General features: G+C 40.7%; 1 protein-coding gene across 7 annotated transcripts in view; it reads right to left on the bottom strand.

The window, feature by feature from the left end:
* Positions 1-16,728, bottom strand: part of MECOM (MDS1 and EVI1 complex locus) — a gene marked incomplete at both ends in the record, with an annotated part of 591,781 nt that overhangs the window by 64,674 nt on the left and 510,379 nt on the right. The window lies entirely within an intron of this gene.

Genomic DNA, 16,728 nt, shown 5'->3' with positions numbered 1-16,728 from the left:
GGTAAACACTCATGTAAAGTGTGGTAACCTAAGGTTTTAGTAAATGCATGCAAATTCATGTTTTAATATTATGTCCAGTAAGTAAAATAGCAAAACTGGCTATATATATATATATATATATATATATATAATATGAAATATATATAAGAATATATGTGTATATATATTCTTACATATATCTGTAAGACTATTGCAAGAATGCCATTATCATATAGGTTGTATGTTGTTATTTTTCATGAGATTTACATTTGGCCTACAGTAAATAATACTATTACTTAGGACAGATATGAAACAAAAATCAAAATGGGAAACTACCAATTTGAAGGTTTTACATACTTTAACCAAGCTATTCTGATTCACTAACAGCAAGTCTTAAACATCAATATTAAAAGCTGCAGAGTTGTTGTCCTGATAGTGAATTAACTAGAGTCTGGTAATGTTATGCCAAGCAGTTAATACCAACTTGAGAAAGTTTCCTATCAAAGACTGAACAACAAGAACAAAAAATTAATGAATTAAATAACCCTTTACAGGACGCTGCTGTATCTGTAATATTTCAAACTAAACTGTTGTGTATTTAAACCAAAAGCAATTTTGCATATAGAACACAGGTAATCATCCAATCACAGATTCAAGTCATTAACTCACCATAAACTTCAAGAAGAACCCAATGCTCTGAGGGCTTTAAGTCAAGAGGCTCTACTAATATGCCCTTGGCCAGGGGCAATTGAAGGGCAGTAAGCAGCCCCACAAATTAAAGAGAAACATGGAAACGGGAGACAGAGACAGTAATTGCTAAACACACCGCCCCTCAACATGAATGAAAGTGGTCTTTTTCAAGGACAACTGTTCACACCACCAACAAAAAGGCTATACTTAAATATTCTCTCTAGTGAGGGCAAATTTTTTAAACTATTTGTAAAATTACAAACTTTAGGATGTTTCTTCAACTCCCAAGGCTGAGTTACTCACATGGCAACTAGAGATTTCTCCCTTTCCTAGATGTTGACAAGGCGCATAAATAATGCAATACACACTGTGAAATAGTAAAAACTGGGGGTGTTGAGTTTTGTTCCTTAGGTGAATTTGGCTTCTGATTGGTCTTTGGTTGTTTGTTTGTTTTCTTGACTAGTTAAAAAAAAAAAAAAAACTAAGGAGCCAGGTCTAGGGACACGCCAGAAAAATATTTAATAAAGGAAATAGGGCGAAGCCAGTGAAATGCAACACTTAGTTCCATTTCATATTTGCAGAAAGACCTGGAACACTTGTTAATTTCGAAGTGGAGAAGCATCTAGCCCGTCAATGCAAGCATTCCCTTCTGCGGGGGCAGGGAGTTAAGTATTACATATACTGCACATAAAAATTCTAAGTGTAATTTTATTCCGTGTTAACATTATTGCCATTGCCACTGTCAACAGCGAGGTTAATTTTTTAAAAGATTCATTTCCAAAGAGGGTCTTTTTTTTTTTTACAGAGTCTGTTACATGATTATTCTAAGATTTCACCAACATATTAACTTTCTTACTCTCTATATTCTTGCCCCCAGACAAAAACTTAACTTTCTCCAGAAAGGTCGACCCCCACCTCTCGTGAATTATTCACTTTTGATTTGCTAGCAGAACTGCATTTATCTCCCAAATGCTTCAACTGTCTCGGAAATCTCAAATAAAATAATAACACATCTTCCCGTCATTTTACCTAACACATTCCGGTGTTTCTAAAAGTTGTCAAGCTCCAAAGATAGCTTTTATTAAAAAAAAAAAAAATCCCTTTAGGTGCAGTTTAGAGAAGGGCCCTTTCAACAAAACCCAGCAGCAGAAGGGGGGGGTGGGTGTGCAAATGCCACCATCCAGCCCCAGGGTCGGGCTGCGCCTGCAGCCGCGGCCAGGTGGGCTCGGCCGGCTGAGAGCCGCCCGGGGCGCGGGGCGCGGGGCGCGGGCCGGGCTGAGCGCGGGAGCCGCGGGGCTGAGCGGACCGCGCGGGTGACAGCGGCCGCCGGGCTGCGCCGCGCCGCGCTGGGCGAAGAGAGTTCGCTTACCTTGAGTTTCCTTTTGGCCTCAACTCAGCAGCAAAAGGCAATCACAGAAGACTTAGGCGCTCGGCAGCCCCGGCGCTCCGGCGCGGAGCCTTTCCAACCATCCCAATAAGTTCCCGCGGCGCCCGGAGCGCGCAGGGGCCGCGGTGGCGGAGGCCGGCTCGGGGCGCGCGGCGCGGGGCTCGGGCTCCGGGCTCAGGCTCAGACTCAGGCTCGGGCTCCGGGCTCAGGCTCCGGCTCCAGGCTGGAGCTCCGGCTCCGCGCCCTCGCGCGCAGGTTTATTGTCCGCCAGCCCGGGTTTGGGGACCAGAATGGAGTCTTCTGGCGTCCGAGGGAGCCGGGCTGGGTGCTGGGGACGCCTTTCCGCCTTCCGAAGGGAGCCCGAGCTGGCCCCGCGGGTTCACATCACCTCCCTCTTTTCTCACTTTCCCTCGCCCTTATCAGCCCGACGCGTAATGAAAGTTATCTGAAACCCACTAAAACTTCTCCCACTCCGGGCGGCTCCGAGGGGAGCGCGGCGGCCGCGAGGTGGGCGGCGGGGCCGGCCCGGCCCTCAGCGGCGCCCCCCGCGCCCCCGGCCCAAGCCCCACCGGCCCCCCGGCCGCGCCGAGCTCGGCCGCCCGGTTTCTATTTCATGAACTGTCTCTTTAAAGAGGATCTGCTCGGCCATCCAGAAAGAACCCGGGGCGAGGGAGAAAGGGAGCTATCTCCTGCCTCCCTGAGTGATCGGAAGCCAGTGATCGGCTCCTCTTTCAGTAAATTTTTTTAAAGTGACAGCAGCCTCCTCTGGCGGGAGAGGTCACGAAAAGGTCGCCAAGACCCAAGTCCGAGAGGGACAGACTGATTATGGATGCACCATCCCCCTTAAACATGTAGATTTCTCCCGGTAAACAACCAATGGGGAGATCTCCCCTGGCAGGATTTCTTTCCCCAGGGAAATATCTTCTGTTTGGATGTCCTGAAAGCATGAGTGTGTGTGTGTGTGTGTGTGTGTGTGTGTGTGAGAGAGAGAGAGAGAGAGAGAGAGAGAGAGAGAGAGAGAGAGAGGGGGGGGGGGGGGGGTGGGGCAGGGAATTCAGGGGTGTGAGGTTGTGCGCGCCCAGATTTGGGGGGGGGGGCTGGAGAGGTCTACCACGAGGCTTAAGCTAAAGGGATGCTGGCTAATACTAAGCATAATTAGTTCAGATATTCTCAGAAAGCAGCAGCCTCAAGAGTGAAAAGTTGACACGAATTTCCAGTGTTCTACTAAGCATCTTTTAAAATAAAATTTAAATGAAATGTGTACTTAAAGTACTGCCCCCCACACTCCTGTAGTTAGATCAGCAGCGAGCATGCTACATTTTCAAATCATTTTTCTTCTTAGAAGAAACTTTAAAATCTGAAACATTATTTGCATATAATCCGCCCAAATCGGGCGTTAAGGATTTAGGAAGATTGACGACTGTCTGGTGAGTTTTCGCCGTTTTCTTTGATGCATTAATTGAAGCACCATGAACGACCCAAAGTAGAATTAAGCAACTTGACAGCCCAGATTACTTTTTAAACGTTTAACATCATAAACGCTTCTTTTAGTGATCAGTATTATGCTATATTTAATAACTTTCTAATACATATTTGGCCAACTTATATCAGCACAGTGCAGACAGGACACTGGAGGAGAGTATAGGGGATGAATGACAAAATAAAAGGGTCTGTATATTTCCTTGTAGCCAACCTGGGGAGAATTTAGTTAAACTCACTGGTTTAATGGAAATAAATGCCTTCTTTTTTTTTTTTTTTTCCTAATCAGAAAACTCCATTCATAAAAGCAAATGGACAAAATCCAGCTTCTTCCCAGCTCAACAACGGAGAGTAAGCACGTCCAGGGGCGCTTGCGAGGGAGAGGAGGGGCTGCGAGGAGGACTAGAGAGAGAACCGATTTTCAACTCTATCTGCCATGGGGACCACACAAGTGCCACCCACTTTTTGTTTTCTGCGAATGCAGGCAAACGTGAAAACGTGAAAATCTAGTAGACTTATATCCCCCCCACACCAAATGCTGATTTCCAAACAAAAATAGTAACAAAGGGGAGGGGTGTGGGGGAGAGAAAAATGACAAGAGGTGGTGAGTAATTCGTTTCGGGGGCCTGTTATCTGTGACATTGAACTGTTATTTCAGATAATGGCCATTGTTTGAGGGAAAATCGCACGGCCGTGTTTAGTAGGACAGGAAAAATCCTTTGTAAATAACTTAAAACCCGGTCAGCTATTCCCATGGAGTCCCGGCGCTTGAGAACCTTTAAGAGTCCTGGGCTCGCTGTATTGATTCTCTGCCTTCCAAAACTTGCCCATTGTCGGAGGGTTTTTTTTTTTTTTTTTTTTTTTTTAATTTAGCCATAAATTGGACCGGCTGGAGCTATGAGCTGTTCTATTTTCTTCCTGTCAGGATGAGGGATTTGTTTTATGATGCATTGTGTATTAAATACAAGTAATCTGGGGAACCGGATTGCTTCAGACAGTGCGGCCTGATCAGGGGTCTGAGAGCTCAGCGCCCCAACCCTCGAGGGCCCCCTCCCCGCCCCGGCCCGCAGCCCCACCTCCTTGCCCTTTGCAAAGCTGCTTTGAAAAGAAGGAGACGTCGGTGGAGAGGCAAAGTTCGCGTGGAATCGGTGGCGGGTACTGGCTAAATTAGGATTCTGCGGAAAAGGCCTCCACTTTTTTCCCCTTATATTGGGTTCGGGTGGGGGAGGCAGGGCGACCGGCGAGGTTCGAGTACCCGCAGGTACCGCAGAAGACCAGTAGATGGCGGTGTGTCCCGAAATAACGCGCGGCGCTATCGGCCAGGCGGTCCAGGTGAACCCACCGCCCGCGGCTCCCGCAGCCTCGGCGCCTCCGCCCCGCGCGCCTCTCACCCGAGCCGCACGCCCGACGCCGCGCCCTGCAGCCCAGACCCGCAGACACCGGCCTGAGCTGGGCGTATTTCTAGGTATGCAATTCCCTTCTCCAAATGCAGCCAGAATTAACACTTCCTCCCGGAGACTTGCAAGATTTATCTCCAAAGATGGAGAAGCATCGTTATCATTATGATTTTATTAATATCATCATTATCGTCACCATCATTGTTGTTCTCCGCTAAATAAATTATGAGAAAGACGATAAGAAATCATCGCAACAATCTGGGCAAAGTACGCGTTAACGTCGACTCTGGACTCTCTCCATCCTTTACATATAGAACGATAACTTCATAGATAGGCGGAGTCACCATATTTCTTAATGTAGCTTGAGTTTTAAAAAGGAGTCCTGATGTGTATGTATGCCTCTACCATCTTGTACTCAATTAAGATGCATGACTACCATGCACCAAATAAGTAAAGAGTCCTGAGATGCCAGCTTTAGCTAGAGTTCCCCCATTCCTCATGAAGGAAGCCTCTTGCTTTTAAATAATAATCCTTTAGAAGACCCGAGCCTCTTTCCCTCACCACAAGTGAAACACGAGGAGACCAGGTTAGAGGACGCGCTTTTGCAAGGGGCTAACTTTTCTCTCTTCTCAGCTTGCTTTCCATCAAGAGGATTCTAAAACAATAAATAAATACAAGGAGCCAAATACCACCATCAATTCCCTTTATTCCTCAGGATTTCTGGTGAAATCTGTTTACAGTAGTTCCCAGTTACAGATTAATCTGCAAAAGCCGCTGTCTGCTCCGCAGTAATGGGTAGCATGCGTGTAGCATGCGTGTTCTGCAGTGTTTAGCACTGCCCTTGAAACGGGCTATTAAAAATAATGGTTTTACTGTAATCTCAAACCAGCTTTAATTCGCAAACATGTATCAGGACAGATGATCTAAATATTAAAGGGATGGAATGAAGGAGCAAACTATAACAAACGTATAGCTTTGGGGAAAGCAGAAAATAGAGCGGACCATCGGCAATGTTTGGAAAGAGAATCATATTTTTAAGACATTTCTCCAGAAGGAATTATTGGAATTAGTAGCTCTTTTTTTTTTTTTTTTTGTATTGCTCTGTTAATTATTGTTTACTGGGAGAAAGGCTTTGGAAACTATGAGGTTTGAGTGTGAGCTGAGAGGTTTTCCCCCTTTAGCTGATGGCAGGGCTGGGGTGGGAGAGGTTAATGTGTTTTCTTCCTGGTTTGAAAAGGGCATAAACCCTCCTCAGGCCCCTTCCTTCCTTCCCCAGCTGTGTGGATTGCAGAATCTTTAAAAAGCCCAAAGATTTCCAATAAGGCCACTGGCTCTGCCTTCATTGTGTAACTGTTTATTTAAAATAAGTCAATATATTAGTTAAAGCAGTAAGAAGTTAGTGCTCCAGTATTCAAGTGATTCCCACAAGACTGTAAACTGATGCCTCTTTTAAGCCTTAAACTTCATGGTTGTCCCAGAAGTAAAAGTTCTGCTAATGGAGACCCTATGGGCATGGTACATTCCAGCACATCATTAAAGGAAAGAAAAGCAGTCCAGCCAAAGCCAAATGAAATGACTGCACTGTCCACTTTTAATAGGCTTCCTGTGGACAAACAGCACTGTAACACTCTGCAGAGGACAATATTTAAAAACAAGACAACTTGCTGGCAGTTTTCAATACCATAAAGTTAATAAAGTATGTTCCCATTCACCCTGACATTATGTTTTTTAGTTTATAGAGGAAGGCACTTTATAACCTCAGCCTAAGTAGAGTTCCCTTAATTCTGCAGCTTTGGCTTTCTGGAGGTGGCCAAATGTACAGTGAACTCCAAACCTGACATTTTTGTTTTAACACTGTTTCTTGAAGCTTTTCAAGAATACATAAGTGTGATTTTGCATTTCTCAAGTGCGGTTTTATTCAGAGACATCCTGTTAAATCCTGTTTCATACACTTCATGTCAAGAAGCATGAAATAATCTGAGAAATTGACATTTGGCTGAACAATAACTGCTTGCTAATTAAATTAGCTTTGTGTATAGATATTGACGTGTGTTTAAAAAGAAAATCAATGTTTTCCTTTCGTGTCAGAATAGGATTTTTTAAAGTGTTACCTACCCTAACTGAGATGAAGATAAGAAAAAAGTAAGTATGTCTTTAGGACTCCAGAGATTTCCCATTGATTGGTATGTACCTATTTCTTCCAATTTCTTTCCCTTCCCACTTCTTCAAATTCTCTACCACCCACAGCTTCTGCTCCTACATCCCTACTTAGTAGAGATGTCTTGTAGTGCAACCTATTGCTCAGGCAAGGGGAGCTAGATAGGAAAGTCATATACACTATCAAAGGTAGTATTTTGTTCATATTTTCATTGCTTAATCATGGAAGTCTTTCACAAATGTAGCTCCTTAAAGCTGAAGGTGAATTCTGTGATGCTGGAAAGGCAGACCCAGCAAAACTATCCAGCACAATCTGCGTTTACACACAAAAGAGCCCTGAATGTCCATAGCCCCAGTACATACCACCATGGCTTTGGAGGGAAATGTCTGGTCACTCTTGATTGACTCTGTCTTTCTTCTGCCCTTGCCCCCTCCCTTTTAAATGGGGGGGCTGTTAAAAAAGAGGAAATTAAAGGTAAAAAAATGTAAATAAAAAATTTCCCTTGGTCTGGAAATGGGCCTGGCTGAAAGCATGTTAATCTCCACCTCAGTAATTTGGTTCTCCAGGAGAAGACAGAAGCCCTGCTGCTGTGGCCTGCACTTCATAAATCACATCTTTATGTGGACAAGGTCAGGGCGCCTAACACTCAGACATGGGCCTTTGCAGTGGCTGGAGGATTCGGGCACGTTTACTCTCCCGCTCCGCTCTCCGAGGAGTAGTCCAGCACGCTTCTAATTACTTTTGATTATTTTCATTTGTTGGGGTCAGTCTGGCTTGCCAGGACTGCTGGAGGGTTGATTTCCTACAAATCTTGATGTCTTTGTAGGACAGCACTGTGTGCGTTCAGAATTAGCACCCTGTTATTTTCCCTACAGCATGGGATCCCTCATAATAGACACTGGGATACAAAAGTTTCCCTGGTGAACCATTACCTACTTCCCTTCTTATTAATTAACTACACAAGCATAATCACCTATCTAATCTTTTTTTTAAAAAAAAAACATTTAGGAGACTTGAACAATCATTTCATAGTATATTTAGCCAGAATAAAAGCAAATTTTTGTCTCAGTTTTTAAGTATATTTAGTAATGACCAGCAGCTCTTTAGGAAGCAAGATGAAATACTTTGCTGAAATAACAGCTCAAGTGAATAAATTATTATACCTAAAGATTTATTTCCTAAACTCCAACTAAGGCTGCCATATTTAAAATATTTTTGTGTGGCTATTTTGATGTATTTCAGTTCTAAGCTATTAGGCTGAGTGGTTAAAACACAACAAAAATTTATACCAAATTTAAATGAATATATTATGATAAAATAAGGCCTGTAAATAAAATATTGTAAAATTTTGGTTGAGAAGAAAAAACAAAATACCATAATTTTTTCTCATCTGTATTCCCCAAAGTAATGGTTTTTAATGCTTTGGGTATGTGCACTTAAAGATACATTCAAGGAAAAATGTTCACAAAAATAGAGAAATAAACATTCACACAAAAAAATACCCGAACAACACATCAATACCATTGTTTAGACAACAATTTTACATCCGTGAGGAAAATTTATTATCTTTTTACTTTATAGAAGATAACTTGAATTATGATAATAGTCTCAAAGTGCCAAACTATTCATTCTTCCTATCTTTAAATCAGAACTAATACAGTAAATGTTTTTAGAATTGACCTCAACTCTGTAAGGATTTTATTATTTTATCAATTTTAATCAAGTCAGTCTTTTGAGATTGTTTTAGCACAGGATCAGCTTCTTCCATGGAGCTTTGGAAACTTCATTTAAGAGTGTCCATAGACTCCTAATATTGTGAAGAAAGTAAATCAGAAGCCCCACTTCTCCTCTGTCTATACTCCTAGATTACCTTTGGGTAAATCACTTAACCTTTGAGTAGGCATCCGTGAAAGTTTCATAAAATCAGCACAATAAACGCAAATGCTCTGAGTTCATGGGAGCAGGTCAAAATATGGTAAGTTTTACAGTATTTGTGTGGTGGAATGGATTAGAGTACACTTACATACATACACAGTGAGGACGACAGTCCGGCCTATCTTTTAGGGAAGGGTGAAGTGTAACTATTTTTCTACCATTCCAGTGTCACTTGCCCTAATCCTTACCCTGACCTTGGAAGAGAAGAATTTTAAGAACAATGTTTTTTTTACCTCAAGCTGTGCTACCCCCAAAGATGTTCTTGTGTCTGGCTTGCAGCTGAGCTCCTTCTCTCCTACCCACTGTGTTCTCTGCCAATCAGCAGGAAGGAGTGTTGTGAGGCAGGAGAATGCCATTGAGACTCCAGAGCTATAAAAGTTAGGGTATGACTGCACACGCACACACACACACACACACACACACACACACACACACACATTTTAGGTCAATACTTGTTAATACTTGTTACCGAGGCTTGAAAATGTTTCTTTTACATGGCTTCTGGTGGACTTTAAATGACAAGAAGGCAGGAATTGGTTCTATCTTATCTTCTTCTATTGCCCAGAGTCAACCAAAATGCCTGACATGAACATGAATTGAAAAAGATGTGCCAGGTCATTTCTTGCTTTTTTTTTTTTTTGGTAGTACTGGGGTTCCTGGAAGCCCATCTACCTTCGAGCTACACTCCCAGACCTATTTTATATTTTTATTTGAATACAGGGTCTCTTAAGCCAGCGTGGCTGGCTCCGAACCTGCGCGATCCTCCTGTCTCCACCTCCCAAGAGCGGGGATTACAAGGGTGCGCCACCGCGCCCAGCCCTTTCTTGCTTTTTATTCTCCCAAGTTTGATGGCATAGCCTGGATGCCTGGTACCTCTAGTCTGATTTATTGCACTGGACTCTTAACAGATCTTCAAACCCCCATTCACCTTCCCACCAGTTTATAGTCCAAATGGCTAACCTTCCTAACTGTCAGCTACTACTTACTGTCCTGCTCAAAATTCTGCAGTGGGCTACAATGGCTTAACTATTCAGTGGTCACTCACTGCTTTTATTTAGAACTGGACCCAGGGACATTCTACCTACAAGGTATACCCCCATCCTTATTTTATTTTGAAACGTGGTCGTCCTAAGTTGCTGAGACTGGCCTTCAGCCTGCCATCCTCCTGTCTCAGCCTCTCAAGTCCTGAGATTACAGACATGCATCACTGCCCCCAGCTCCGTTTTTTGGGGGGAGGCGATTAAAAGAGGGAATTATGCAAATCACTTAGAATCATGTATGGAACATAGAATGTGGTTGCAAGAAAATATCTGTTATTGTTGATATTACTAATAAGATTATAATTGTTATCATTAGTGTTGCTTAGTCTAGAATTCATTTTGTTTTGGTCATCTCAGATGAAATCTAATCTATCCTTCAAAGCCACCTTTTTCCTCTATGTCTGCTGATTCTTACCACCCATGTTTGACCTTTTCCTCCTTGACATTAAATCATCTGTGTATCTGTGATGGTCTTGTACTCTGAGAGCCACTGTGGGATTCTTAATAATGAGCCAAAGTTTTCTTCACTCTGACGTCCTTAGTAGCATCTTTTCATAATGAGCTAAACTGCTTTTGAACTTCCTTGCAAGAGTGAAGTAATTATGGCTGAATGCCTGGGAAATTGATATATTTAATATCTAAGGAAATTTAGCTGGTCAAGCCTCTTTCCTCCATCAATTGTGAGGATCAGTTGATGCACTGATGATTTGTTTTTTAGGCATTTGTTGCTGCTTCTCTAGAGGAGCACTGTACCAACCATATTGCTAGACTGGGCCACCATATTTTGTTTTCTGTACTAAGTCTCTGCCCTTCACCTGGGCTCAGATGCTGGTCCATAGCTTGTGCTTTTCCCTCCCCTTGTCCCTACAGACTAGTAATTATCTTGGTTAACCTACCCAATTATTTCTACAATATCCTTATCTTTGAATGAACACAGTCCAAATAGAGGCCCTTGTAATTTTAGGCTTAGATTTTAATGGCATTTTTACACTAAAAATTGGTCTTCCTGAACTAACAAGTTTTTGACAATGTTTTGCTTTACCTAAAAATAAAACATAAGAAGCAAAACAAAAACAAGGAAAACTACACCAACCAAAACTCTAATAGATGCTAAATTGCTAGAAAATACAGACTCTAATCCAAAATGCAGTCTTCTCTGTAATTTAGTGTCAAATTAATCTTTCCAGTCCCGTTTCCTGATTTCTCCCACTACATAAATCTTCCCTCTGGTTAACAACTGAGAATATGAGTAGCCACTCCTGTTCCTATAACTGGTCTCATCCGGGTCCTTCACTTTCCTTACCCTCTGACACTCATACCATTCAGGATCTGAAACTATAGATCAAGGAGGTGAAGTTCTGTTTATCAAGCTGATACAAAGCTGTCCAGCCTCCCTATTTTGAAATTCTTATAGTACTTATTACTAAAACCATTCACTAGTCAGTCAGAGTTCAGGACATCTGGGATGTTTCTGTTATCAGCCAATCTACTATAAACCATATCATAAGAAACATCCTTCCTGCTAGCATTTTATAATTGGTGAATCATTAACAAATATGGCCCCAAAATGTGTTCTGGGGTCAGCTGAGGTAGAGATAGCTCCCTCTTGGAGCTTCACAATGACCATTAATGTTTTAAGTCTAATACAAAAAGTATAAGCCCTTTAGAAAAAAAAAAAGACTGTTTAACTGCCATCACCAAAGGTGCTTAAGCATATATGAAAGCCTGCTTCTCTTTCCACTGGAACACCAAGGTGGAATAATTTTGGAACTAAAGCTTTGTATTACTCTGTATCTGTTTCAGCAAAGCATAAATGTTTCTCATATATATTTTTCTACCAACTAACTGCAGCTCTTGGTCATCACTAAAAAATATTGTCAAAAATGAATAAAGAAAACCAAGATTCAATTCTTCATTCAACTAGAAAGCATTCAGAAGGTTTAAGAGTTCACAAAGAAAGTAGGTTATCAGTAAACTCTAGCCAACTGATCCTTTGCCTATAAACTGTTATAATTGCATCTGAGTATGTAGCATGAGAGCCTTCCAAAGGAATGCGTACAATCTTATTTCAAAATCAACCCACTCTATTCTATCCACTTCCATTAAAGTCTTTCTGAAACACAGATATCACCATAAGCATATTCATATCCTATGTTTTATGTTATTTAGGCTTTTCTTAATAAAATCTGTCATTATCTAGAAAAATCCCCAGGAAAAAGAAAAGCAGCAAGCAATCTCCATTTAAAAATGCCTGAGTTAAATGTTCAAGAATTTCCTTTTTCTCCAGTTTTTGATACTGGATTCATGTGTCGTGCCCGTCTATTGCTGTCCAACAGCTAAACTAAGTGGACATTAAATCAGATGGCATACAAAATTACAGGAATTCAATCCTTAGATAAACTACACATCTTGATGAACTAACATTGGTACAGATGAATTATCTCATCGTCCTGAGGAGCAGAACATTTCATGGGAGTGAGCACACAATCTTTTTTTGTGGAGAGCACTAATGGCTGTGATAAGTTTGTGATCTATTCAAAGTGCTTTTACTTCTACCTAAAGAGGTATGTACCCTGTAGAAGGGGGAAAGGAATGGTGAAGTGATTCTCCCCAGAATTACTGCTGCACACACAAGTACTGATGGCAGATGCTTCTGGCTTGTTCTGAGGCCTCTGGTCCAGAGCTAAGAGATGATTGATGTGTTCTTACCAATGATTTAATAAAACATTTCGCTTTTCTCCATGTTGAAAGTCCTCAAATTTCTTTTTATCATGTCAATGGCCATAGAAGACACTTAAAATAAAATAAAAACTCTATAAAGCTTATAATCTATTTACTAGGTGTCACATCTTATGATACACACCAAATGTCAAAATATTCCAGTTGTGGTTAAAGTACCAATAAAATCCCAGTATTGTTGTGAAAATACAGATGTTGACTTCAGCTACAGTTTTGAAAATATCTTTTTGTAAATTTTTGCACATCAATTCTTCAACTGCAAATAAAATCTTAATTTATCCTGTTTATAAGCTCCAGAATTAAGTACTGCTCAATTTCCAAGATGCAGATCCTGAAACTCTAAGGTATTTATGCTGCAGAGTCAATCTTGGTTGTAAAACAAACCTTAGTTTGCTAAAGCAATGCTGTGAAACTGGAAAGGGGAATCCAAAAAGGGATGCAAAGGGAAATACTTAGAGAGTACACCACACACCCTGATTCATACATAATTTCTCTCCATACGATCTGGACTACCTATTAGTAAATAAGTCATGAAATAAGCCATGTTGTGAAGGACATCACATTATGAGCCGACAGATTTTAAACTTTAAATTCATACTTCTGAGCAATATCACACCGTGTCTTACTAAGTTTTATATCCCTCCTCTCCATGTCCACCCTACAAGAAGTGGCAAAATTTATAAAACTTCAAAAATTATTGATGAATCAAAATTATACAGTTCATTAAGTGTTTCAGATCTATAACTTGCCTTAAAAAGTTCTGGTTGTTGTCTCTACAGAAATGACAATGAAATGTTTATCATTTCCTGGTACTTTCTCCTTGGTTATTGATGCTAGAATATGTCAAGAAAGTTGGAGGGAGGTCAGATGGTTAAAAGGAGGCTTGTTAAAGAAAATGGTTCAATAATGCTGTGTCTGTGTATGAAGGTATCACTACCAATGTACAGAGAGGGAGGAGAATCCGGAGGGAATGGTACCAAGTGCTCTGTGCTTGCATGTTTTTATCACTTTGAACCCCACTACGAATATAATTATAATGCACCAAATAAAAGTATATTTTAAAAAGCCTTCACTACTTTGTCAAATTTTAATCTTGGAAAATACAATGGAGCCACACTTACTAGTATTTAACTACTGCAAATTGCAAACAGAGGGAAAGGGAGAAAAGAGATCATAAACTTTTACTCAAGAAAAAGAGCATGAGAAGGGTGCCTACATCCTCTGTTCCCTCCATAGGAAACTGTGGATGTTTTTGTATTCGGGGTATCCTCTTGCACTGAGTGTGGCTCTTGGCTTTAAAGGTATTTATTTTTCACACCACACAGGCTCTGAATGCAAATATGCCACTTCTTTTGGTGCTCAATTGAAGTCAGGGCGATCCACTCCAAAATGGGTTCTAGAGCTGAGCAAGGAAGATTTCAATTATCCCGAGTCTCCAATTACTTGCTCATTATAGAACTTTAGCTCTAGTAATATAAGTTCGCAGGATTTAGCTTATCATTTGGAAAAATATTTCACAGCAATGACAAGATAAATAATTAAGGTAAAATATTCTTTGCCCACTGTATGTGTGGAGGGCAAACCAGTACCACTACTCCAATTTGTCCCTGCCTCCACTAAGTCTTTGTATGGTGCAGTGATACCATGACTGACAGGTCTCAAATGTCAAATAATCCATACCTAGATGGGTTTTCACAAAGTTCCTGCCTCCCAATGCCTTGAGCCTAGACCAAGGAAACTGATGGGCAGAATGTGCTAAGTTGCCGTCATGATGTAAGAAGAACATTGTCCTAGGGCTCAGAAGACCACAAACTTTCTCCTTGAAATCATGAATGCACCCTGGCTCAGGACAGCCAGGCCTGTCCCAGCGTCTTTCTAGGATACATCCCTCTGGCAAGGCAGCCCTCACTAGAGTCCCCTCTAGTCACATGATATTGAGAGAGTTGCTTCAACTTACTGAGGCACTCTTTCAATGTTTCTGAGATTATAATAATGCCACCTATATCATAGGAGGTTATAGGAATTAAACAATTGAGATAATCTACATAAAACATTATAATTAGTGGTACAAAGAAGAGACTCCTAAGAAAAAACTACAATACTAAAATCACAAAATTTGGAGTGGGATGGATGAAATATATGTATGTATGTATGTATGTATGTATGTATGTACGTATGTATGATGGTACTGGGGATTGAACCTCTGGGTTTTCTATCTCTCATCTATACCCCAACCCTATTTTAGTTTTTTTGAAACAGAGTCTTACAAAGTTTCTGAGGCTGCCCTTGAGGTAGCACCCAATACTGGGATTACAGATGTGCATCATTGAACACGGCAACAGACTAATCATAGCTCTGCTATGTACTATGTCAGAGATATGTGTAAAGTTACTTATTATGTTGTTTTCCTCATCTGTGAAATGAAGGTAATGATAGTATCTCACAGGACTGTTGAGATCATCTATCCAGTAGCACTTAGCCAGTGCTCAGAACATAATGTACAGCTAAGAAACATTGGTTATTATTAAATGGAATCGTTCTCTTCTTTAAAAATGCCCTCTATGGTTTATTTGTTGTTATTGTTTTACATAGACATCCTCATATAAGAATAGAAACTTCTTTTTGCTCCTAATTTATTTGCTGCTTACTCAGACAATAGCGAGTTTGAGGTTTTTGGGGTTCTTTTGTGGTACTAGGGATGGAACCCAGGGACATTCTACCTCCGAGCTACAGCCCTAGCCCTATTTTTTATTTTTTGAAACAGGGTCTTGCTAAGTTGCAAAGGGCCTCACTAAGTAGCTGAGGCTGTTCACAAACCACGATCCTCCTACCTCAGAGGATCCCAAATGCTGGAATTACAAGCGTTTGCCACCATGCCTGGCTCAATAGTGAGATTTTGAGGAGTGGAACTGGAAACATACAGAACCAGAGGAGAATAATCACGAGGAATACAGGATGAAAATCCATTATGGAATAAAACAACCCAGGGACTCCACTCCTAATGAAGAAAAAGTACTTCTTAAAAAAAGGAACTTTGGGGAATTTTTTTAAAAAGCACATGATAAAAAATAGGAATCTTCATAATTCTGAAAGAACTATGTAAGTTTAGCTAAACAAAACTTAAATTTACCTTTTCATCAATATTTTCTATAAGCTATTTAAAATGTTAAGACACAGAGACAAATCCTTACACTTGTAGCAGGCTGGTTTTTGACAAAGGAGCCAAAAATATATTTTGGAGAAAAGACATCCTTTTCAACAAACGGTGTTGGTTAAGAAAACTGGATATCTATATGAAGAAGAATGAAATTAAACCCCTAGCCCTGTAAAAGAATCAACTCAAGATGGATCAAGATTTAGAATTTAAACCAATCTTACTAGAAGAAAACATGGGACCAGCTCTCCACAATATATACACTGGTAAAAACCTCCTCGATAAGACCTCCAAAGCTCAGAAAACAAGACTGAGAATCTAATAAGTTTAATGACATCAAATTAAAAAGCAAAAGAAACAAGTCTGAGGAGAGCCTACAGAACGGGAAGAAAATCTTTGCCAGCTATTCCTCCAACAGAGGACTAATATCTAGAATACACAAAAATTTCAGAAGACACTCAAAATAATAACCCAATTAAAAATGGACAATTAAATTAAATAGTTACTTCTCAAAAGAAGAAATACAAATGGCCAACAAAGTAAATGAAAAAAAAAGTTTAAAATCATTAGAATTCAGGGAAGTGCAAATCAAAACTACACTGAAATTCTATCTGACTCTACTTAGAATGGCAATTATCAAGAATACAAACAATAATAAATGCTTGAGAGAATAGGGGGAAATAGGAAATCTTTTAGTGGGATTGAAAATTAATACAATCACTATGGAGATCAGTATGAGAATTCCTCCAAAGACTAGGAATGGAACCACA

This window comes from Muscardinus avellanarius (genome assembly GCF_963383645.1).
Source record: "Muscardinus avellanarius genome assembly, chromosome: 5".
In the NCBI taxonomy this organism is placed as follows: Eukaryota; Metazoa; Chordata; class Mammalia; order Rodentia; family Gliridae; genus Muscardinus; species Muscardinus avellanarius.
This window is presented reverse-complemented; position numbering and strand designations above follow the sequence as displayed.